At 40.4% G+C, this 23447-nt stretch overlaps 1 pseudogene; it reads left to right on the top strand.

The window, feature by feature from the left end:
* Positions 1-1029: 1029 nt before the first annotated feature.
* On the top strand, positions 1030-6333 carry LOC139040354 (pre-mRNA-processing-splicing factor 8 pseudogene; annotated as a pseudogene).
* Positions 6334-23447: the final 17114 nt, after the last annotated feature.

Genomic DNA, 23447 nt, shown 5'->3' on the forward strand with positions numbered 1-23447 from the left:
AACTGGGGTATCTCCCTCACCCGGGGGTGGATATCCTCAGCTTTATTCTCAGAGATAAACATGGAGCCTGAAATCTCTACCCTCATAAGAACGAGTATAAATATTTTTTTGTTTTGTTGTATTGAGATGATTAAAGCCAATGTTTTTGTGGGAAAGAAGAGCTGTTCACTGGGGGGTGTGTGTGTACACAAATACTGGCGGAGGAGGGCATGGTGAGCTGGAGTGAGTATGTGCCATTGGCCTCCACCCATTCCTCACCGTGTGAAATTCCAATGGGCAGCAGAGAGGAAGCTTCCAAGGTTACAGCCCTGGCCAGAAGTTTAAGATCAACTAATTGGGGATCTGAGTTATGTTGAAGAATTAAGTAAAAACTAGAGTGTGTGGGATTAAAAATTTTTTTAAAAAATTATATTTAAAGATAAATAGCTATTTAAAAAATCTCTTTCACTGGAGAGATTTTTAAAAAGACAAGAGGATCAAGGGGCATCTCATATCTCCGACATCTAAAACAACATTTCTCCTCTTCTCTGAGGAAAGCGTCTGCCACAGCAATTTAAGCAGAGTGAAAGGCAAAGCCTGAGGCCTGTAAGGAGTCTGAGAAATAAAGGCAAGCAGCCAGAGGTACGCAGAAATGCAGAGAGCTTTGCCCTCGTCGGCATTTCTGAAACCTGGTGGGATTGTGCTCCTAACCAGAATGCAAGCAGCCCTATCAGGGCATTAGAATTCAAGAGAGCTAATTTGGGGGAATTAAAAAAAAAAATCTAGTGAGTATGGTATTGAAGGAGGGAATACTAAAACCCAGGAGAAGAGCGGGCTGCTGGAGTATCCACCATAATTAAAGCAGATTACAATTGCTCTGAGAAAAGAAGCACGCAAAGAGTGAGAATATCCACCCCGCCTGATCACGACTGACGGGACAGAGGCTCCAGAACGGCAGTGAGGAAATTGGGAGGGAACCCTAGAGAAATTTCTCATAATACCTATTCTTTTTTTTTTTAAGAGGAAATGATAATTATGACAAAAACCGGAATGAATAAGCTGAATAAAGCAGCTAAGTTGAAGAAGAGGCATTGTACCTCACGTGGGAAGCGAAGCAAGCGAGGCCACTAATATATTAGAACCTGAATCAGTGAGCGAAGACTCTGTTTGTAAGCTCTTTTAAAATGAGGGGCATGCGAAAATACTGACACCTCTGTTAAAGTCACAAAGCAGGAAAAATAATTTTGAACAGGTACATTGACGCATTTGGAAATCAACAGATCGAGATGACAGACACAGGATGGCTGTCAAAAAAGGCAGATGGCAAATTTAGACCCACGGATTCTTTCTCTCTGTAAGGAGTGAGAAAGGGAGTGTGGAGAAGGCTTTGAATCTGTTTGATCCTTTCTCTTCCTTTACGTTCTTTTTTTTCTTTTTAAAGAATTACATAAAAAAATTATCTGTACTTTCTACTGTAATGACAAAATAAAATAAAACAGACTGGTTAAGCCATTAATGAAAACTGAGGAATTTCACAAATAAGCAAAAATGTTAAATGTGGAAACAAGATAGTGAATATCTATAAGACTATGGAGATAAAACTGGAAAATACTCCTCGAAAGGCCTGGCAATACCACCTTAATGAAATTAAAAATTGTCCGATTCAACTCAACACATTTGTCATCATGACAGCAGCCTCACTCACGGAAATGGCAGACAGGCCTCAGCAGGTCCACCTGACAGTTTCAAAGAAGGTGCACATGTTCTCATCTGCCCTCTCATATTTGTGGGGCAGCCATGATGTGCAGAGCGTTGGTTAACCTTCGTGGGCAATTCCTACCCTCAAGAAGCATGCAACCTAGTTGGAAGCAAGGGCACACATATCTAAAAATAGATAACAGTGTAAAGCAGTAAATGCTGAGTGCGCTTTAGGCTCAGGAGACTAGAGCACAGATGGGACCAGAGTTGAAGACTCAGTTATAGGAGACCAGAGAATTCCAGGCAGGAGCAGAGAGGTAGGATAGTGCAATATTATTACTTTTTTTAAAGGAGGGGTTAGGAGATAGCAATGAGGTTATAAATCTGCCTAGAGTAGAGAAATGCAAAACTGAGTACTGAGATCTCACAAATAGAAGATATTAATTTAAGATAGATTATAAGCCTGAAAGTGAAATATAAAGTAATGAAACTTCTAAATGAAAACATGAGAAAATATCGTCATATTGTCATGATCTTGGGGAAGGGAAAGAATTCTTAAATAGGATGCAAAAAGTTCAAGCCATTTAAGACTGATAAATTGAACTACTTCTGTCAATCAAAAAAGATGTTATTAAGACATTAAAAAGACAAGCCGCAGACTGAAAGTATATGTAAAATTCTGGGAAAAAACTTGTATCCAGAATATATAAAGAGCTTTTACAAAACATACGAAAAAGACAATTGCCCGATAAAAGAAATGATCAAAAGACCTGAATGAGCACTTCATAAAAAATAATATCCAAATGCTTAATATACATACGAAAAGGTGGTCAATATGATTAGGCGGCAGGAAAATGAAAATCATGTTGAGATCCTACTACACACTTCCAGAACAGCTAAAATTAAAAGGTCTTACAATATCAAGTGTTGGCAAATGTGTGGAACAAATGGAATTCTCATACGTTACTTACTGGTGGGAATATAAATTGTTTCAAGTACTTTGGAGAACTGTTGGGTAGTTTCTGTGCATCTGAATATTCACACACCCTATAACCCAGAAATTTTGCTCCTAGGAGTATATCCAAGAGAAATGAGTGCTTATGTTTACAAAAAGACATGCACAAGAATGTTCATTGCAGTTTTATTCATAATAGCCAGGAAAAAAGGGAAATCATTTATCCTTCAATAAAATAATGAGTAAGCAAATTATGTATATTCACATGATGGAATACTATGTGCATTGAAAAGCAACAGTCAGCTCTATAGTGGTGTCGCCTTATGTTGAGTGAAAGAATAGTGTTGAGTGAAGGAAGTTGGACACAAAAAAGATGCACTGTGTGATTGCATTTATATGAAGTTCAGAACAGGCAGAACGAATCTATGGTGATCCTGGTCAGGATAGTGGTAATCTTTGGAGACTATACTCTGGGAAAGGAATGAGAGAACTTTCTGGAGGACTGATAATGTTCTGCAACTTGACTTCACTAATGGTTTCTTGGGTAGATACATATGTAAAAATGTATGCTTTTTTTGTACACTTCAGTTATACACTTAGATTTCTACACTTTACTGTATGTAATTCATGCCTCAATTAAAAGGAGGGTAGTGGAAAGTAAAGTTGAAGAGGAAATTAAATGAGACAAACATACATAAAGTATCTCATGTAATAGATAACAAATATTTATTCCTTCCCACATCCCTTGAGGGCTTAGAGGTCAGACTGTTGAGCACGTTGAATGACAGGGTAAAGAGTGTGGATTCTGTTTTGTAGGCAATAAGAAGCCATTGCAGACTTTTGGGGTAAAAGTGATGTTTAGAAAGATTAACTCTGTAGAAGTGTGCAGAAAGAATTGGAAAAGAGAGGGAGAGAAGAGGGGCAAAGAGACTCATTAAGAAGCAGCTATGAAAATGAAGCAAGAATACAGTCAGTGCCTGCATGAAATACCGTTTTCCAAGCTTAGGGTACAATAACAAATCCATTTTAACTTTTCAATCAATTGCTTGAAATCCCATGTGCATTTATCTTCAGGAAGTTCAGTATTTTACTTTTGAGGTCCACCCCTTGCTGAATTGTCCAGGAACTGTGGGAGGTTGAACTGTCTGAAGAATGACAGAACTATTCCACATCTCAGCCACAAGAGGTCGCTGTTGAAGACTGGTCCTGCATTTGCAGGGCTGCAGTGGGGCATGCATGCCTTTCCTGGGAAATCAAAATCGCAGCTTTTTAATTCAACTTCATTTGCTTCGCCATTTTTTTCTTCAAACTCCAACAGCGTTCCAGGGTGGCTGGATCCAGAGGGCTTTCCAGACAAGGGGACAGGGTGCGCTGGAACCAATTCTCCAACCCAACCCTTAGGTGTCTGTGTTGACTTTAAGTCACCAGCCAGGCCCCCCTGGACTCAATGGCAGGTTTTTTTGGGGGGGGGGGGGTCTTTGGAGAACTCTGCCATCAGTGGACCTTGGACAGGGCACTACGTCCAATATGAGAGCTACCCATTACCTTGAATCTTAGAGAACCAGAGAGCCCAGATCTCCCTATAAAAATTGGTCAACTCCATTCCCAGAACTCTTTATACTAAAGGATCCCAGAAGGTGCCATCTTTTTCAAGTCACTCTAGGGTTCTACGATGGGCTTTTCCCTGTGGTGATAAGTCTTTACTCCTCCCTCCCACTTCTTAATAAGAGGGGCCCACTCAAGTGAAGCCTCTCACGATGCTGAAAATCTGTCCCCAAATTATTCGATGTTTTCATCTGTGGGCAGAGAAGCAACCGAAATCGTTTCTAAAATTCTACCTCACCAGATAAGCAGAGTGTTAAATAAATAGACTTTGTTAAAAAAAATAATGAAAGATTAAAAAGATGAAAAACCAGACAACCTAAACTAAGCTCATTCGCTTCCATTTAGAATAGGATAAGTGATTAAAAATTCTTATGTATCATAGCTAAGACAATAGATGGCATATTGTAGATAAAAAACAAATTCAACTAGGATTTAGATATGGCTATTTGAAGAAGCTAAGCTAAAAATAAACAGCAGGAATTAATATGTACAGATTGTACGATGGAATAAGAGCTAGATTTGGAGCTAGAAAAACCGAGTTCAAATCCTGAGCCTACCATTTATTGGCTCTGTGACCTTACGTAGTTTATTTATTTCTCTGAGCCCCAGTTACACATATGAAAAACAAAACATCTTCAAAGAGTTGATGTGAAGACTCAGTAAGACAATGTATCTGAAAGCTTCCAGCACACAGTCTGTCTCATAACAAAATGTCAGTCAGCGTTTATAAATGAAAATCTGACTGGGAGGGGGAAAGGAAGGCTTTTTATAGATGTGTTTCAAAGTCAGTAGTAAGTCCTTATTTGTTTATTCATTTGACTTTGTTAGTGATTTGGAAAATGAGGCAAAGCAGATAAAGATGATAGTAAATTGTGAGGGTGAAATTGTGGAGTAAATTGAGGAGTAAATCGTGCGGTGTAGTTTTTGAAAGAGCAATAATTGCTCCTAATAGGTGATCATTTGCTTAGGCCTACCATCGGTGCACTGGATGAGAAAATGCCTCAGGCACCATTAGAAACAGACATATAGTCCTTGGATCTCAGGGCAGGAAACAGAGACCTCTGTCTTTGAAGAGGCCAACCTACACCTAAGGACGACTCTCATCTATGTTTCATCTGATGACATCAAGGATACTGGTTATACCTATATCCTTCCCAAGAACGTGCTTAAGAAGTTCATCTGCATATCTGATCTTTGGGCCCAAATAGTAAGATACATGTACAGGGTGAGGCCACCAGGCAACACCCAGGTGAAGGCAATTCACTGCAATGTGATGGTACCACAGTGGGGCACTCACCAGACCATGCACCTGCCTAGCCAGCTGCCCCAGCATAAGGACCTCAAGGAGGTGGAACCCTTAAGTTGGATCCACCCTCAGCCCAATGAGTCTCTCCAGTTATCACCCCAAGATCTGCCCACTCATACCAAGATCATGGCTGAAAACCCATCTTGGGATGGTGAGAAGACCATTATCATCACTGCATCTTCACACTAGGCTCCTGTACATTGATAGCCTACAAGCTGACCCTGAGTGGCTATGAAGGGGGCCACCAGAACACAGGCGAGGGCAATAACCCCAAGGGCTACCTACTCTCACACTACAAGAGGATCCGGATGCTTTTGTTAGACCATTTCCTCGTCTACTTTATGGTCCCTGTCCCGTTCTCATGGAACTACAACTTTATGGGTATCCAGCATGATCCCAGCCTGAAGTATGAGCTGCAGCTGGCAAACCCCACAGACTTCTACCCCGAGGTGCACAGACCTCCTGCTGCACATATGCCACTTCCTCAACTTTGCCCTCCTGCAGGAGAGTGAGATCTACTCTGCAGACCAAGAGGAGCTCTATGCCTCGTTCTTTCCTCACCGCCCCCTGCTTCAGATGCCCCAAGGGCTGCAGCCTTTTACCCCTGCAGACAGGCTGGTGACATTCAGCCACTGGGCCCTTTTTTCCTTTATTTTGTGCTTGTTGTTGTGTTGTTGACCTCCTTGTGACTTGTAATCCTGAATGAAGTATAATAATAAATTTTGTATAAATAGGAACCAATTATTCTCAAACATTTAAATTGTAGGACCATGTAATACTCTTAAAAATTACCAAGGGCCTCAAAAAGTTTTTATTTATGTGAGTTATAACTGCCAATATTTACAGAATAAGAAATTACATTTTTGAGATATTTGTTAATTAAAAAATAATAATAAACCCATTATATATTAACCTTTCATTTTAATATAAAATATTTTCCTAAGCTAAGGAATTTAGTGAGAAGCATGGAATTGTTTTACATTATTGCAAATCTCTTTAATTTCTGACTTAACAGAAGAGAGCTGGAATCTCATATCTGCTTCTGCATTCAATCTGCTATGATACATTTCGTTGAAGTATGTGAAGCTATCTGGCCTCACACAGACATGTACTGGGAAAAGGAGAGCATTTTAACAGCCTTTTTATATAATTGTGAAAATTTTTCTTTGATGTTATGCCAAATCTCCACTAGTGCTAATCTTTTAAAGGTTAGTTGCAATGTGGAATCTGAAACCACATCAATGAATCTTCCATGGTCTGTTACACTAAGATCCATTGGCATGACTTGCACTTTGAATGGATCTTTTACCCATGCATGATTTTATATATCATGTATTGATAATCTGGAAACTATGGGTACGCTGAATTACAGAGATCTTCTAAATGTTGACATCTTTTATTATATTATATGAAAATAATATACTTGTTAATATCACCACTGATCTGATTAGAACAGCCTTTAAGTATCGGGAAGCTGTCAAGCTCACAGTGACAGATACAATACTAAATTCTAACCTTACTTGGAAGCTTAAATTTTAACATTGGTAATAAATACTTTCAGGCTCATTTCATTCATCTTTGAAAAAAGGATCTGCTAAATATTCAATGCTGAGTACCCATGGTTTGTCTAGTTTCTTAAAGTTAAAATGTTGTTCTATGATGAAATGGCTAGTTGAGCTGGCAACTCCAACAACCACAGAAGTGCTTTTCCTTGAGACAATTACCATACTTGAAAACACAGCAGAAGTGCTCTTGCTCTGCCACATGAGGACACGGTGAGAAGGTGACTGTCTGCAACCCAGGAAGCCAGCTCTCACCAGAACCTGACTGTGCTGGCCCCTGACCTCAGACTGCCAGCCTCCAGAACTGGGAGAAATAATTTTCTGTTGTTTTAGCCAGTTTATGGTATTTTGTTATGACAGCCCAAGCTGGCTAAGACACATATAACCAACAAAGTATTAACATCCTGAATACATCAAGAACTCTTAAAAGTCAGCAAGGAAAAAAGTCAACCAAATTAAAAACGGATAAAATATTTGAAGGCATATTACAAAGAAGGAACACATAAGGCAAATATTATATAAAAAATGCTGAAAATCATTAGTAATACAAATTAAGAACATGATCAGATATAACACTAAACTGGCAAAAATTAATAAGCTTATTTTAATTTATTTTTTTGACAAAATTTTTGTTTTTTTGGATTTAAAATAGAAGGGATATTTTAAAGAAGTTTAATTTTAGTGATTTTAATTTTAATAATATCAACCATTAGTGAGATGTGGCACAATGGACATATTTTGCTATTCAGACTAAAATTGGCATGACGGCTTTGGAAAACTATATTGTAAAATCAAACGTTCTCATACCCTAAGACCTGGCAATCCTTTACCTAGACAAAATATACTCTACAGTAGAAGTTTAGCCCGTGTGTGGTGGTAGACTTAAGAAGCCACAGATGTGCTGTTGGGGTTGTTGAGTGGGGCCAGAGTAGCTGCAGTCCTTAAACTAGTCTCAAGTGAGGTCAGGCCAGTGCAGTCTGACAGTGCCATGATGAGAAGACTGGGAAGCACCATCCGAGAGAACTTCTGGCATATGTGCAGCAGGAGATATTTAAAGGGCATTCATACAGCTTGTAGAGGGTGAGCTCACAGAGGATGATTAAATTACTTGTGGTATAGCCATAAACTGAAATATTATACAGCATTCGAAATGGATGAACTCTAGCTGCGTGCATAAATTGTCAAACATACTTGAGTGACAAAATCAGGCTGCATTATACCAGTGCCATTTTCATAAAAGTCCATACAACTCAAAGCAAAAAAATATTGTTTAGAGATACATAGATGTAAAAAAAGAGACTCAAAGAGATTAGGAAAGAATAAATATTAAATTCTGGGCTGTATTCTGAGGTTGTTGCAAAATTAAATACACATTTATTGAGCATCTACTATGTGGAAAGCACATAACTATGCATGTGTTATCTTACAAGATACAGAAATGCTAAAACAGTACCTGTCCTCAAAAAAGACCTACCTTGGGAGCCAAGTACTGAAAGTTCTTCAAGTCATGAACTGTTTCCTTTAGATGTGGCCATTCCTTCTGGTGCAAGAGTGTCGAGGAACAGCGATATGCCTTTTCCCTGGATCAATGGACCCCGGGTGCCATGCAGGTCTCCAAACAGCGAACATTTCCCTCCCTTCTCTGTGACAAACTACCCGTTTGCTCTGTACTCTTTGAAGCAGTTGGAAAGCAAAGAATTAATCTATATTTGATTAAAAATAGCAGTATAATAGCTGATAATAATCATGTTAATGAGAACAGTAACAAAAAAAGAATCCATTGGTGAGTTATTTCGATTCACATATGGATTTAAACTAAAAATCATCTCAGAAGCTAAGCATAGAGTAATGTATTTTGGATACTCTTTAGAAAGAGTGGTGAACCGTTAATCTAACCATCTAGACACAGATCTGGAAAGATGCATGTGGGAAGTAAAAAATAAATATATAAAAATGGAGTTTAGGTTTTTTTTTTCTTTTAACTGATGTTTTGCCAATATGTTATGGGCTTCATCAGAGAACGCAAACACAAACTTTTGTTTAGACATCAAAGCATTTTTCAATTCTAGCTTAGGTAATGAAATAAATGTGCAAACTCACAGATCCAGGGACGGCTTTGTGTAGCTGGTTGCTTTATGACAACATTAAAAAAAAGATAGCTATGTAGATTTAACTTTAATACCTAGAAAAATTTGAAAAGTCATCAAGAGATTGATTTGCAAACAAGGAGAAGATATTAGCTACTGCTCGATGTAGCTTATTCGGAATAAATTCCACTGGATTAATCTGATCTCTTTAGACAGAGTGACATACCTGACAAATGATGGGCTGTGGGTGTTTGAGGAGAAGGAGTAAAGATAAAATATATAAGGAGATGCCAATGACAAGGTACATTTAAAACTAGCTTCATGTTCGCTTATTCTAGACACATGAACACATACTACGTTTCAAAATACTTCTCTCTAGTCCCGTTCGAAGCTCAATTACCTCATTATGAAATCTGAGGGGTGGAGTAGATGAGTGTTGCTCAAACTAGGTTTTATGGCCTTTTTGAGGGTCATGAGATTAACCTAGTAGGTAACAACTAGCCATTTTTAAAACTCAGGGTAGAATAGATTAGAATGGAAACCATCAGAGTTAATTGTATGTAGTAAGGGTAAGTACTCTTTTGTATAACTTTTGTTTCAGTGGTGTACTCTGTGTGTGTGTGTGTGTGTGTTTGTTTAGTGGGATATAATATAAAATATATTTCTTACTGTGCATTGCAATAAAAATGCTCAAAAGCCACTGGACTTAATAATATCTAAGATCCCATCTGAATCTTTTTCTCCTCTCAGCAAATATTTGTTGCACATACCATGTGTTTGTAATCCCTTCTGGAACTAACATTTCATATTCCTGAGAAAGATCAGATCACCCAATTAACAACAACATGTAAATGTTGAAATTATCAGTATGCTAGATTAGAATTCCAGCTTGCCTATACCAGTAAAGTACGGTTGAATGACATCACATAGGCGTTTAACTTATGTGGGTTCAACTATAGGTGTTTAACAAACACAAAATTAAAAACATATTTACTTCACGTAATTTGGCTCCTAAAGGAAAACCACAAAATTCACTTGATGCTCTTCTGAAACAACAATAACAGTAATCTTTTCCAACACTGAGAGGGAAACTATTTAGAAGTTATTAAGAGCTAGTGAACCCCAGACCATGTATAGTGTACAAAGAGAAATTAGAAATATTATAATTTTGCATAACAGACTTTAGAAACTAAGCTCTGTGTGAGCTTCAACTGCATTGAAATGCCATCATAAAAGAGGGACGTAGATGGGTGTCCTTCTCACCTTCCTTCTGAAGAATACAGATCATTTTTCTTCTTTTTCTCCTCCTCCTCCTTTTTCTTTCTCTTCCTCCCCCTTCTCATTTTTTCTCCACCTCTCCCCATCTTCTTCTTTTTGACCACAATTGAACCGTAACCACTTGTTTGTAATATTAACATTTATGTAACATTAATTCATTAAAAAGATAACAGGCATACCTTGTTTTACTGTGTTTTGCTTTATTGCACTTTGCTGATATTATACTTTTTACAAATTGTTGCATTGATCATATCTATTGGTGCCATTTTTCCAACAGCATTTGCTCACTTTGTGTCTCTGTGTCACATTTTGGTAATTCTCACAATATTTCAAACTTTTCATTACTACCATATTTGTTATGGTGATCTGTGATCAGTGATCTTTGATACTATTATTGTAATTGTTTTTGGGAGTCATGAATTGCACCGACGTAAGATGACAAACATAAGCAATAAACTTGTGTGTATTCTGACTGCTCCACCGACTGGCCATTCCATCTCCTCAGGCCTCCCTGTTCCCTGAGAAACAACAATATTGAAATTAGGCCAATTAAAAACCCTACAATGGCCTCTAGGTGTTCAAGTGAAAGGAAGAGTCGCACATCTCTCACTGTAAATCAAAAGATAGAAATGATTAGGCTTAGTGAGGAAGGCATGTTGAAAGCCAAGATAGGCCCAAAGTTAAGCCTCTTGCCTTGAATAGCCAAGCTGTGCATGCAAAGGAAAAGTTCTCGAAGGAAGTCAAAAGTGCTTCTCCACTGAACACAAGAATGATAAGAAAGTGAAATAGCCTTATTGCTGATATGGAGAAAGTTTTAGTGGTCTGGACAGAAGATCAAACCAGCCACAACATTCCCTTGAACCAAAGCCTAATCCAGAGGAAGGCCCTAACTCTCTTCAATTCTATGAAGGCTGAGAGAGGTGAGGAAGCTGCAGAAGAAAAGTCTGAAGCTAGCAGAGGTTGGTTCACGAGGTTTAAGGAAAGAAGCCGTCTCCATAACATGAAAGTCAAGATGAAGCAGCAAGTGCTGATGGAGAAGCTGCAGCAAGTTCTCCAGAAGATCCAGCTAAAATAATTCATGAATTATTTTATTGGCTACACCAAACAACAGATTTTCAGTGTAGACAAAACAGCCTTCTATTGGAAGAAGATGGCATCTAGGACTTTCATAGCTCAAGAGGAGCAGTCAATGCCTGGCTTCAATGCTTCAAAAGACACCCTGGCTCTCTTGTTAGGAGCTAATGCAGTTGGTGACTTTTAGTTGAAGCCAACGCTCATTTACCTTCTGAAAATCCTGGGGCCCTTAAGAATTATGTTAAATCTGCTCTGCCTGTGCTCTATACGTTAAACAACAAAGCCTGGATGACAGCACCTCTGTTCACAATGTGGTTTACTGGATATTTTAAGCCCACCGTGGAGACCTATAGCTCAGAAAAAAAAGATTCCTTTCAAAATATTACTGCTCATTGACAATGCACCTGGTCACCCAAGAGCTCTGATGGAGATGCACAATGAGATTGATGTTGTTTTCATGCCTGCTAACACAACATCCATTCCGCAGTCCACGGATAATGAGTAATTTCAACTTTCAAATCTTATTATTTAAGAAAAATATTTCACAAGGTTATAGCTGCCATAGATAGTAATTCCTCTGATGGATCTGGACAAAGTAAACTGAAAATTTTCTGGAAAGGATTCACCATTGTAGATGCCATCAAGAACATTCGTGATTTGTGGGAAGAGGTCAAAATATCAACATTAATGGGAGTTTGTTCTAACCCTCATGGATGACTTTGAGGGGTTCAAGACTTCAGTGGAGGAAGCAACTGCAGAGGTGGTGGAAATAGCAAGAGAGCTAGAATTAGCAGTGGAGACTGAAGATGTGACTGAAATGCTGCAATCTCATGATAAAACTTTAATGGATGAGGAGTTGCTTCTTGTGGATGAGTAAAGAAAATGGAGTCTTAAGATGGAATCTACTGCTGGTGAAGATGCTGTGAAGATTGTTGAAATGACAACAAAGGATTTAGAATATGACATAAACTCAGTTGATCAAGCAGCAGCAGGGTTTGAGAGGATTGACTCCAATTCTGAAAGAAGTTCTACTGTAGGTAACATGCTATCAAACAGCATCACATGCTACAGGGAAATCATTCATGAAAGGAAGAGTCAATCAATGCAGCAAACTCCATCATTGTCTTATTTTAAGAAATTGCCACCGCCACCCCAGCCTTCACCTTGATCAACCACCACACTGAGCTATCACCAACAAAGCAATAATACCCTCCCCCAGCAAAAAAGATCATGATTCACTGAAGGCTCAGATGACAGTATTTTTTATCAATAAAGTATTTTAAATTAAGGTATGTACATTGTTTTTTAGATGTCATGCTATTGTGTACTTAATAGACTACAGACTAGTGTAAATATAGCTTTTACATGCACTGGGAGACCAAAATGTTTGTGTGACTTGTTTTACTGTGGTAGTCTGGAACTGACCAGTGATATCTCCCAGGTATGCCTGTATATGTAATATAAATGCTGTTATTACTATCTTAGAGGTAAGGCCTTAGAGAGGATAAGAATTCACCAAAATCACAGAGCAAGCAAGGGACAGAACTCTCTGACAGATTAAGCTCTGAAAACAAAAATGCCAATGGCTTGAGTCTATTCTAAGACAGAATTCTTCTGGTTCTTTTCCTTCTTTCCCATCCCTTTCTGATTCTCCTGTTTCTTCTTCTTATTTTTAATTTGAAAATGTTAAGTGTTTGAGTGTTAACTTGGTCAATAGAATTTGATGTCACATATAGTGTAACATTACCCAATACTTAGGACCTGGTCCATTTGGGCTGATTATCCTTTTCTCAGAGATTCAGTATTTCTAAGAATTTCTTTCTTTCTTTTTTTGTGAGGAAGATTGGCCCTGAGCTAACATCTGTTGCCAATCTTCCTCTTTTTTTTAATTTCCTTCTCCCCAAAGCCCCAGTACATAGTTGTATATTCTAGTTGCAAGTCATTCTAGTTCCTCCATGTGGGATGCCACCACAGGATGGCTTGGTGAGTGGTGCGTCTGTCCATGCCTTGGATCTGAACCAGCGAACCCTTCGCTGCCGAAGCAGGGCACGGGAACTTACCCCCTCGACCACGGGGCCAGCCTCTCTGAGAATTTCTTGATGGAAGAAACATCTTTCACTGTTTGAGTCCTTAAGAGCATAGGCTGTACATGCTGTCCATGCCCAGCAAGACTTGGGAACATGAGCGGAAGACTGTGGAGTGAAAGGCATCCATCAAGCTACACTGAAGATCTATCCTGAACGATGTGAGAAAAACAGGTTCCAGCACAAATGAAAAAATAACTAAACAAAGCCCTAAGGACAAAATAATTCCTCAATCAAAAATCACTTTGGTTGAAACATGTACTGACACTTGGCTTTGCAAACAGAAATATGATACTGAAAAAGAGTGAGAGTCCCCTTTCAATTAATAAATCTTGGCCACTGTTGCTAACACTCAGTTTTGTTTTCCAAACGAGGTTTAAAGCTACATTTTGTAAAAATGCAAAATGGCAGATATTTAAACTCTTCCAGCTCCTCCTAACACGGTCCTGGGATCTGCCCTGACCTAGTCTTTTTCACTGTCCACTCGCCGCATGTATATTTCACCCAGGACCACTGACCAGGGGTGAGTCCACAGTGATCAACAGAGCAGCAAGCTGTTCACTTCACGTCCTTCAGGCTGAAAAAGCGCCCTTTTGTTAGAGTACACTCTCTCTTGACAGTCCATAGATTAGGCAGAAAAGTACTACAAATAAAACCCACAAATACCTTGCAATGATTAAAAGATAGAAAATACCGGAGTAAAAAGAAACAATGGGGAGCAAAATTTTGTGGCTTTTCTTCTTGCAAATTTTGAGAAATCTTTTCTTCTCCTAAGATGCAGGTCCAGAAAGATCTGTTTGCCACCGTCAGTCAAAGTACGCATAGCTTTAAATGAAAGTTTTTAGAGTGGGTATTTGAGAACATTAGGGCTCCTGAAATGATTCTCTGTTTGAGCAGGTGGCGTCCATGAACTGGTCCCGAGGACATATTCCCCTGGTCTTTTAAGACTGAGGTCAAACGTTTCACAGACTCTGCCACACTAAGTGATTATCAAAACTAAGTTGTAGCTGGTGGACAGCTGGGTGCTTATTGCCTTGTAAGCCCTGGCGGTTTAGGCTTGTCTTTGATTATAGGAGCTGACCTTGGTCTCCACGATAGTTGGGAAATCTGCGGGAGTGGACAAACTGCAAATAGATTGCTCGGAGTTTCCTGTTTTCATTCAGATGTGTACAAATTACCTCAACATGCCCTTTTTTTCAGAAAACACTAAGGTCTGAAAGAAACTCTTGTTATATTGTTGCCACTTAGGTTTCACTGAGCCTGCATTATCTACTCACAGCTTTAATGACTTCCTGCTGAGAGAGGTTCTGTAGCAGTCTTGGCAGCAGGGCTAAGAATAGCATTAAATGCAAGGTTATCTAGGCATTACACTCACTGTAACATGCAATTAACTCTCCTCTTCCATTTTCATTACACAATTATTCATTAATGTCAATTTAATTTTATGCATTGTTCTACATGACCGAAGGCTGATTACGGGCCTTTTCACTCCAATATCCCAAGTTAACTGGTGCCAGCCGCACTCAGGGCTGCCTAATTGCAATTTAGCCCAGACAATTCCTCCCATTTTTGCCCTCCAGTAATGGAACAACAGATCATGGCCAGGTAAAGATTTTAAGGTGGAAATAAAGCCCAAGCTACAAAACACTAAAGTTCAGAGAAACCTTTTCCCTTCTTTTATTTAATGGAATAGAGACTCGCCGGAAAAATTAAATGAAACAAGACTTTTCCTTTTTTTTTTTTAAATATGACACTTTTGTGAGCTGTGGTTTAGTAGTTTTAACCTACCTAGCAAAGTCATAATGCACCTGGATCTAAGGAACCCACTGGGTTGCCTTAGTTTAGCAACATCATTATAACACAAGGCTGTACTGCCCACACTTAGGAATTTTGAATGATGACATGGAATCCACAGGAACATTGGACAGCAGTTGCCACAGATTTCATGGGTCTTCTTGACATTAATGAATAATTTCTTGCTGTTGCTGTTCTTTTAGAATATGAGCAGGTTGTAGGGGTCTGAAGTTCCGTTTTTTTATAGTGGTAACTGAGTGTTTTTTTGAACAGCATCCCTCAGGTGGTAAAAATGAAAAGAATCTTGCTTCTCTCAACAGCTCCCAGCTATAGCCTTTCTACTTCAAATCAAAATAAGTTCATTAGACGTCCACCTTAAGACACTAGCAGCGATGGGGACTAAAGGTAGTGCGGATCCTCCCACATCCCTGTCCCCAAGTAATGCACGTGGTCATTGAAGCTGCACGACCAACTCATCACCAGCTTTTCTAGTTTTACCTGCAGACAATGGTCAAAAACGAAGATTTAAAGAAGAATTAAAGAGGAAGCTTGGACCGCTCCCCGCTTTCTGTTGGTGGTTACTGCTGTTAAATCCAGGGAAAGTGTGTCTCTGGGACAATAAAATCCATTAAAAGTAGGAGAAAGTCTGTCCTCTCCCACAATGGGTGACAGATTCATTTCAAAGGAGGGTTCCTTGCACACTTTTTGCAAAACCCAGATAGTCAGAAGGTGTGAATAGGCATACATTTGTCAGCAGTGTATAACGCCCGGAGCTGGGCCAGCCAGCTCCTCTTCTGAAGAGACAAAGTCAACAAAGTACAAACAGGCATTACCACCCCCCCCCTTCTTGCCACCGAGAGAGTAAAGCTGTGTCAGCATTTCCATTTGAAACCCCCCTTTTCAGGGGCTTTATAACTTTGCCATAAAAATTAGTTCCAAGCAAAAACTTGGCATGCGAAGTTTCAGCCTTAGAGTGAACTTTTTCTTTTTTTTTCACAAATTGTCAAAGGGGAAAAAAAACCCCAGCCCTTTGGCTATTTTTACTCTTTTTTTTAAGGCACCAAAATAGAAAACAGAAATGCACTGGTTGTGTACTTTTTTGGAACTCTTACAAAAACATTTATAGGCCATTATGAGGCATGAGTGTTCTTGGAGTACTGCAGGTTTTCTAGACAGATGATTCTCTGAGACTAACATCCTCGGCGTTTTGGAAGGTGGCTTTTCGAACGAAGTCTCTGTTATATCTCTTTCTTTTCAGTCACATGGAACAGATCTGCCTTATAAACGGGCGTGACAGTTCTGACGTACACAATAGTGAGTCGTTGTGGTCTATTAGCTCAATAATCCATGCTCTGAAGTATCTGTCAATATGAATTTAGCCAATAGACCGCAGAGGCCGGGAAGAAGCTTCCACATTCGTGGAGAAACAGCAGTGTGTTCTAACACTCTCGAAATATGTAGGAAAACAGTTGGGCCAGCCTGTGAGTTTTCAAACTCCTTTGAAAGCCATGGGCCAAGTTCCCACTGATGTAACTCCAGGGGAGAATTAAATACCTTTAAATAGCAGCACTCAAAACTTAATTAACATGATTCAGGCAGAGTTGTGCAAGTTTGGCCATACAAACCGCCAGTGGTAACAGAATCGCACTTGTGGCTAACCGTGACTCACCCCATTGTTCCGAAATACAGACAGGGTCTCGGAGCGCTTGTGATGTTTCCACACCATACGGCCCGGCCCGTAACAACTCGGTACAAGCTGCTGCTGACGTGTTAAGGACAGTGGCAGTGAGTTAAAAATGAGGCTCACTCAAACTTCCTGAGCTTGTCATTTTGTCAAAAACATAATGAAAGAGTACATTATTATGATGATGATGATTATTTGTATTCAGCTTGCCGGTGTTGTTATGTGGCCGCTGTTACCACTGAATTTACTCCCCCCAGCCCCGCCTTTGATTTTACACTGAATTTATATGTTACTAATAGCCAACCGCTGTCTAAAGCCTTTTTTGATTCATGCTCTGTTTGCTTTCCTTCTGTGAGGTTTATGGTCAAGGGACCTAATTTGCTGGCTTCATTATAAACTGCATTTTGGACAAAATATGAACTAATGGGGCTGGATTTAGGCCCTCAACTTTGCCTCAAAAGTCAAACTGTGGCTTCGTAACAAAGAGGTATTTAGCAGTGTCATTGGAGCATTTAGCTTCCTGAAGTTCACATATGATTAGAAGTTAAATATCTAAAAATCCATTTATTTGCTTAATAACACTGCCAAATTGAACCCGTCTGTGGTTTCTGCATTATAAAGCCACTAAAGGACTCTTTTGAGGTACTGTGTATGTGATTACTAACTTAATAGATTTCCAGCAGCACCGCTCAAATCAAATCATCGTTCCTCGTGGACTGTGCACCTAATGCAGCAACGCCCTGGGTCAGGCACTGGGGAATGCTCAGTTTCTGGTACTTTCCTCTACGATCGTGCTGATCATGTTGTAGTCTCATTATTTGAGTCCAGGTCTGCCCTCCGTCTCCACTCCCCATTCCTTGATGGAATTTGTGCGTATGTGTACCCTGGCCCACAGCACGGAGCAGGAGGTAGGTTGAGCCCTTCCTACATGCCACGGCTAACACTGAATGCTTTAAGACATGCCAGGTCTTATTCTGAGCGTGTTACCTGAAAACACTCCTAAAATCCTGCTGACAACCTTGTGAGGCAGGTACTGTCATATTCCCCACTTTGCAGATGAGAAAACAGGGGTACACAGAGATATTAGGTCCCTGACCAAGGTCACATACCAGTAAGGGATATGGCTGGATTCACACCAAGGCATCTGTCAACAAAGCCTGGCCTCTCCACTCCATAGCCTTATGCCTCTCTCAATGTGCACTGGATCACTCAATGACAGAGTGCTTGTTCTTAAGGAAACGATAATCTGGTTGAGCTGATGAGCTGCACAGCACACACAGGATACAGCTGGGTAATGAATATGATTAAGAACCAAGGCATGGCACCGATGATAGGTGCTGTAAGCATCTAAGGTGGCAGCTCTCGATGGATGTTAGCGTGCTAACCAGGGAAGACTTCCTGGAGAAGACGTGACTGTTTTTGAGATTTGAAGTCTGTAAAGGCCTTTAGGTGGTAAAGAGGTGCGAGTTATTTCCATTGTGAGGAGGGTGAAGAGGGGGGAATAGAGTTCACCTGGCAGGATAGGCAATCCCGGGCAAACGAATGGTAGGAGAGGTTATCTAGATGGGTGGGGGCCTTGAAAGCCGCCTGAGAAATATAAATACAACCCAAAGGAAAAATATGGTTATTTGGTTTAGTGTGTGGCTTAGAAAATCATCTTCTTTGAGTGTGTTCAACATTCTAGAAAATGGAACGTGGTCAGAAGAAGGGCCTTGCTGTTTCAGCACAGCAGAGAGCTACAACATCCCCCTCCCTTTGCAATGCAACAGCTGGGCCCACGTCCTTCCTGGGACTTCTGGGAATGGAGAAGCTGCTACAGCCTGAGGTCAGCAAAGTCTTAGGATCAGGAGGACATGAGCGGCAGTTCATCTGTATTTAACAGGGGCTGGTGTCTGAGTTTACCTGGCTGGCAGTCCTGGATACCGGCGACTACATCAACACACGAGTTTCTTGGATTAAGAATTCAGCCTCCCATGTTAAGATCCAGAGAATCCAGCTAAATTCAGTGATTCTTCCCCCAGCTCCCCACAAAAGGTATTTAGACAATCTCAGCATCTCTCGTAAAATCTGGTCCCCAAAGTATATATGTTCTGAAAATCCCAAATTGATATCTGGCTAATAACAAGACAGCACATCACCAAACAGTCTTCAGGACTCAATGGGGCGAGCATCACACTCTTGGAGAAAGTTATGCGCATTTGGAATTCCACTTGAGATCCTCATATTTGGCTGAGTTCTCACTGCCCAGTTGGGGCCCACAGCCCAGTAGATTCTCAAAAAGAGCTCCCCTCCCAGGGGCTATGGGCGATCCAGGCCTGGGACTTGAACTGGTACATCCTGTTACTTGGGCCGGATTGGAGATTCTTAATATTTTAAGTGGAAGGTGTCTTATTGTAGTCTTTTAGATTTTTAGAGGGGATATATTTTTTTAAGCATCATATCAAACATGTTTTCACAAGTTAGAAAGATGTAAGTTTTTCATGTGCCTTAAAATGATAAAATTTAACATTAGAAGGTACAGCCCTTCCCCCAAGAGGCCACGTCCTCTCATTGGACCATTGAGGAACGCTTAAACGAGAAAGGGTGAGCGATTTGCCGATATGAAAATGGCACTTCACGGAGACCTCCTGAGTTGCACTTCCATGCTTTCACTTGCTCTCTGTGATCTTTCCTAGTTTATCTTTGAGGCCATTCAGATGAGTAAGGCTAATTAGAGAAAGTTCTCTTTGGTATGGATAATTAGCAGAGAGGTACCAGCTTTGAGTCAGAAATCCTCGGCTTCGGTCCAAGCTCTCACCACCTGAAAGACGTGGAGTCAATCATTTAACTTTCCTGATCCTCAATTTCCTCATCTGTAAAATGTGTATAATAATAGTTCCTACTGCCCTGGGCTGTTAAGAGCATCAAAAAAGATGTGATATGAGCACTTTTTTAATGGACCATAAAGCACTCTGCAAATCTAGTTGTAAAAAAGGATGAAAATATGATTTTAAAATGTGATAATGTTTGTATTGACATAGTTTATATCTGTGTATAATTTCTCTCCTCCCACTACCCCTTAAAATAAAAAACAAACAAGAAATTGGTTTTAGAACAGACTGCGTTCCTGCCAATTTTTTATTCTAAATTGAGTGCTCTTGGAAGGTTACAAGGCACAAGAAACGGCACATTCTAAATCATTCCTGTTGAAACACACCAGCATGCTAACAGGGTAGTAGGAATGTGGAAAGGCCTTTTTTTTAAAAAAGTTTATTTCCCTTATATTTTCTCAATTATTGATAATGAAAATGTATTAGCCTTATAATTAAGCAAGAAGCGTTTAAAAATAAATCTTGTGGTACATTTGTAAAGGTCTCCATTTGATAGCAATAATAATTGCTTCCATTTATCCATTGCTTACTATGTGGCATATACTTTACATATACAGCTTTATTAAATTTTTTAAAACTCCCGCCTGCATGAGAAGCGTTATTGTTCCATTTATGGGTGATAACCGGAGGCTCAGCAAGATGAAAGCACTCGCCCAAGATTGCACAGCAAAATCCATGGAGCCTCTCTGAGTCTAAGCCCGTGTTCTTTTTGCCGTGCCACGCTGTGCTGCTGGATTGAGCCCAGGACTTGTTGGCATTTAACCTTTCTGCTGCCTCGAAACACTGAGGTCACAGCAAGCAGATTGCTGAACTTGAAGCCAACACAGTAGCGGACAGAGGCCTGGCTTCCCCTGGGTCAGAGGAACTGGGTTCCAGTCCCGGCTCTGCTTGTAAGAGCCTGGAGCTTGACCTCACACGGACCCCTTCAGCTCACTGGAGCCTGTGGTCTTGCATCATTAAATCAGGGATTGGCTTAGATAAATGGATTTCAAACCTGTTTTAGCTGCAAACCTAACATACTTTTTTTTTTTTCCAATGAAATTTTGGAAAAATTCAGCTCCAACGTTAGGATCTCCTAGGCCTTTAAGATCTAGAAAAGATGACTCAAGCTTCAGCCCACACTATGTGGGAGTACAATCCCGGACCTCCTCCTGTGGGCCCCACGGCCACGGCGGGGGGGTCGTGCTTTGCCTGTTCTGTGCTTCATTGACTCGAGCATAAAATTTAGCTCTTCATCTTCATTTCCACTAAAAACAACAGCAACAACAGTTACATGACTCTTTGAGTGGATAGAAGATTTCATGATGATTTTGGGAAGATGAAGGTGTTCACAAACAAATAAATGTCCTATTAGCTATTCATGCTGCTAAACGGTTTTGTCCTTTTTTAAAAACTTGCACTTAAGCTTCTGGTCATGTTGCCTCTTCTCCCTGCACTCCTCCCTCCCTGCCCCTTCTTTCCCTCTCTGACCATCACAGATTTCTATTTCTTACGCAGAGATTGAGCCCTCTCTTTGCGGCCTTCCAGACTCCAGCTTTCAGTCTCACTTTCCCTCCCAAACAGCAAATCCTGTACTTTTCCTAATAAAATATCCATCTTGCAGAATTTGTATGCCAGGTGTTGACAATAACTTTTTTTAACAGTGCCTCATTTAGCATTTCAATATATAGAATTGCCAAAGAGTGACGCTTTCTGTTTGAAGTTGCCCGAGCGAGGCCCAGCATCTCCTTTGCTGAGGCACCCTAGCACCCAGAGAAGCACAGCTGCAAAACCACTGGACCAGGTCATCTTTAAGTTGATATCCATACCATTCCCTTCCCTGCCTCTTCCCAAACGCAGATGCCTGCTTTCTCCTTTGAAACCCCACTTTGCCCCAAGCGGAGGTCAGGCGGAGCGTCTAAAACGTGTGTTTGCATGTTTTCGTGTAAATATCTCACTGCCAACTAGACTGTTAAAGAAGAGGAAGGGGCATATTACTATTTATCTCTGTCCTCCAGGTAGTTGGTGAGGAGGTTATACTGACGGCTCGTGGATGAGAGTATGTGACTGTGTTTGACCATTCAATCACAGATTATCCACTAGAAAGAACTGAGCTGAAGGTGACCACATAGACGAGAAAGAAAGCAAACCCTCTATATTGTGCGTGGGGGAGAACCTGTAAGGACATCTTGCTCTCCGTTCTCCCCTCCACGTGTGATATCTGGAGCATATCTTTGCACATGGTGGTGGGAAGACGTTCTGCTTGAAAGCCTCATTGGTAAACTTTTTGTTAGCAGCCCAGTTGGCTGTTTTCTTTAGATCATTTTGTGAAAGACCATGTTTGGATTAGTGTTGGGCACAAGTAAATGGCAGTTCTTTATCTGTTCCGAAGTGCTCCAATGGCTCACTGAGGTATCAGTGCAGCTGTTGTAGAAGATGTAATGGCATTAGGAGCTGAGTTGGAGAGGAATCTGGTGCCAGACATTTCTGGCAGCGGCTGTAGTTGTAGCGATGCTCGTGGTGAGGAAGCTGTCATTAGTGCTGGGGGGCAAGGCCCGTCAGTGGGGGACTCGCTGGAGGAGAAGCCTGCATTTCAACGCAAGGAAGGAGCCTTACTCTTGAGTCACAGTCTTTAACGATCATTCTTAAAATTCCATTTCAATAGCCGGGAGTGAAGTGTTCATAGCGCAGAGTGATTTTATCTGTAATGTGTATGTTTTACGTAGCCCCACCCTGCTTCCTTCACAATCTCCCTTCCTCCTTTTCCCTTCTGGTCAGATGATGTAAACCAAAAACTGTCATTACAGTACCCTATCCTCATTGGCTCCTGGGGGGCACTGATATCCTTTAGCTCTCATATTCTGGAAATTTTTTGGTGAAGGGGAGTTTTGGTCCCCTTATATCCATCACTGTCCTTTTTATAATGGAACTGACAGATAACAAGAATTACTGCAATTCTATCTCAGAGTCAGCTACTAAGCTCTCTCTAAGAATCCACAGGAAACTTTCACGTTTTCTGATTACATGCGCATATTCTTTCTTTCTTTTCTTTTCCATTCTCCCTGCTCATAAACACATATACCGAAAAATAATGTTACTAAGTCAGAGCACATTCCTGGAGAAGCAGGGCTATTTTTTCTAGATGGCCATTCCAAAGGAAATTTTATAATTAAATAATAGACTAAGACTACCTATAAGTCAAGCGTTGACACATACAGAAAAGTAAAGGTGTGGATACGTATGGAATAGCCTGTAATGCTTACCCATTAAAGGTCAAAGCCTCCTCTATTTCTCCCACTAAGGGTTTTTAACAGAGCTACATGCCACATATATGCTTGTGAGACTCAAACGTACAAGTTCTTGACCATTAAGGACAGTACCCATGGAGCACTAGGCAAACCCATCTTCTCTATGAAAGATGTACCCTTACGAAGGGTATGGATCAGACATTCTATTATACATTCATTCATTTCTTTCATCCAGAAACATTTC

This window comes from Equus asinus, chromosome 16, assembly GCF_041296235.1.
Source record: "Equus asinus isolate D_3611 breed Donkey chromosome 16, EquAss-T2T_v2, whole genome shotgun sequence".
Taxonomy (NCBI): Eukaryota; Metazoa; Chordata; class Mammalia; order Perissodactyla; family Equidae; genus Equus; species Equus asinus.